Below are 3,009 nucleotides of genomic sequence, written 5' to 3'. Positions count from 1 at the left end.
TACTCACCTGCGTTCTTTCCATCTCCACAGTTTAAAACCAGCTCTACCTCTGGATGACCTTTGACCCTGCAGGTTGGTGCAACAGTCAGTGTACCCTGGCCAATCGCTGCTCTCGCTGGATTCGCTGAGCCAGCCAGAAAAGCTGTGAAAGTTAACCACCTGGTTAACATTTTGGACCTGCACAGGAAATAAGAGTCGGATGTGTTTTTATGATTAAGTGCAGTAAATGACTGTGAGACTGTGACAGCTGGATTCACATCAGGTCTGCAAGTAACAGAATAAAAGAAACTACCTCCTCTAAACAGCACACAGAGTTACAGAGTAGCCGGTAAAGAAAGTGGAGCATCTAGAAGCTAAAGAGACAGATATTCTTCTCATTGGAGATCAAACAGTAACAAAAGGAGAGTGACTGGAGATCAAACAGTAACAAAACGAGAGTGACTGGAGATCAAACAGTAACAAAAGGAAAGTGACTGTTGGACCTACATTCATTGATCATTTTGCTCCGTAGTTGTTGGATGAGTAAATAGACAGTTGTTTGCTAAAATGTCCGCCAAAACATTGTCATGAGGCCTTAATATGTTGCAATTTCGGCTTGTTAAGCTGCCCTCAAGTGGCCAAAAAATCTATTAATGCAGCTTTTAGTGTAGTAACAGTAGACCGTAAGTGATCGTATGATGCTGTCAAAGTATCTCACAGATCTGTAAAGTATTTGCCTTTCAGTAAAGATCTCTTTATTTTGTTGTCAATGTAATGTTGTTTAAGTTACTGTAGTTTGTGAATCTGTTCACAGTGCAGCTCATGGAACAAAAACAAAACCTTAAGCGGTAACAGTACAGCTTGCAATTTAATGTGTGATCTGAGGTAATGTAACAGATGAAATATGAGAGACACTTAGCTGCATCCTTTATATGTGACCCTCAGTCCTCTGCATGTAAAGAATGAGTCAGTGATATTTTACCTATGACAGCTTGTATAATTTCTTCTTAATGCAGCCGTGTTTTCCTTTTTGGTTACGAACACACACTGTCTGGTGAACGTCTTGGTGTTGCAGTCTCCTCTGGCAAAGTGTAAAGTGTAGTTTCTCACATGACACTGTGGAGATCTTCTCCTCTGATGATGTTAAAGATTAACAGCATCACAGAGACTGTGGTGTTGTTTTATAAAGCCACCTGCTTTCTGTACAGCAGCAGCTTCCAAACTGAAAACCCTGTGAACAGTAAAGCCTGTGGAGGGCGGACAGCTTGGTCACATAAATATGCTGCTGTCCACCTCCATTAAAGCACCTTTTAGTAGCTAATCTAGGACATTTCCTGTGCTCTACTGGCAACCAGGGGGAACTGCAAAAACATCAGCCTCATTTTTAAATTTAAAAGAGGTCAGGATCCAGGATTCGTCATCTGGGGACCATGAATATCTGCAAAAAATGTGTCATGGCAATCTAACCCTGGCTGGAAATGCCATCTAAAGCTGCTAGTATGGCTAAAAATGTATTTATGCTCATCCCATCTGGCTTTTGTCTGGCATATTTAGATCCCGACAGAAAGAAATCAAACCCTATTGTCTTCCTCGCGAGGGATTTGTTGTCTCTCATTACTGAATGAATGTGAGATGAAGGCTCTGACAAGCTTGTTGAGTTTCAAACTGGAAGTTTAAACTTCCTCCCAGAGGATTTACTCTCAGCTGAAATGGTTGGGGATCATTTCTTCACTTCACCAAGTTATTTGCTTATTGCTTATGTGGATTTTGTCTGAGCCAGTTTAACCTGCTATTTGCCCCTGATCCATCTAGCATGTTCAACTGAAAAATCCCAAAGTGGCGGGAACTTTAAATCCTCATTTACTCTTTCTTCATGAGTACAAGTTTAGATGTGTTTATACTGTATAAAGATGATGTAGGCTATTTGCTGGATATTCATGTAAGCATATTTATTTTTAGGTTCATTTGCATATTTCTGGGGTTAATTTTGTAAATACGGACTCCCTCTTGAATAGATCTGGCACATGCAGACTTCACTTCCCCAAAACATGTTGGCACAATGAAAATGAACCGAATAAATCAAGTCCCTGGGCTGAACGTTTTATCCTTTACAATAAATACGAATTTATTTAGGAATAAAAAAGGTATTAATTTGTTAAAACTGGAATTTGAGCGTACTTAAGGGTCTTATCATCTCAGTTTTGTGATTTGGTCACTCACATTACCAAACAATCTAGTAATAAGTCAAATTACCCCAAAAGCTAATTACTACATAATGAATGCAGGGCCCCAGTAGCCTGCTTGTAGCTGATGTCTTAACTTCTAATTTGTGCTCTTGCTTTTTCTACCTTTGTGCAGGATTTGCATAAATTATTTGTGAATACGTTTTTGTAGTGGCAAGGACTCATTGGTCTTTTGGTTGTTATGCGTATGTTTTATAATAATTTCATGCTGCTGATATAGGCAAAAAGTTGAAATATGAACACTTACTATATGTTCTTGTAATATAGACAGGCATTTCTCTGCTTTGAGCATCAAAAAGCAGTCACACCCAAATTAGTTATCCTTGTAATTACTAGAGCACCCACCAGAGGTCAGTGATGTGTAAAAAACAACAGAAAACAACTAAAGTCCTTCCAACATCATAAAATGTTAAAGATGTTACTTTTTTCTACAGTTAAATCCTTCTGTGCTGTATAAATCTTGTTTGTTTCTTCGGAGTGTACTTTTTCGAACATGATCGATTATGTGCTGTCCCTTCGATTAATGCTTTACAGATGTTTATGTCTATTTTCAACCACAAGTTATTTTAATTTAAAAGTGGACATGAAAAACCCTAACAATGCACGCTGAACCGTTGTGATGCTGTAGGAAACGCCATGGTTAAGATCTCATTCTGGATAAAATGATCAAAAAATGCTTCTGTTATCATGGAAATTGGAAATTGCATGGTGTATTAATTGTACACAGTATTGATTATTTTACGCAAGTGCGCGTAACTCGATTATTGGAATTTGTCCGTGCCGCACT

Source organism: Micropterus dolomieu, linkage group LG17 (genome assembly GCF_021292245.1).
Source record: "Micropterus dolomieu isolate WLL.071019.BEF.003 ecotype Adirondacks linkage group LG17, ASM2129224v1, whole genome shotgun sequence".
NCBI classification, from domain to species: Eukaryota; Metazoa; Chordata; class Actinopteri; order Centrarchiformes; family Centrarchidae; genus Micropterus; species Micropterus dolomieu.
This window is presented reverse-complemented; position numbering follows the sequence as displayed.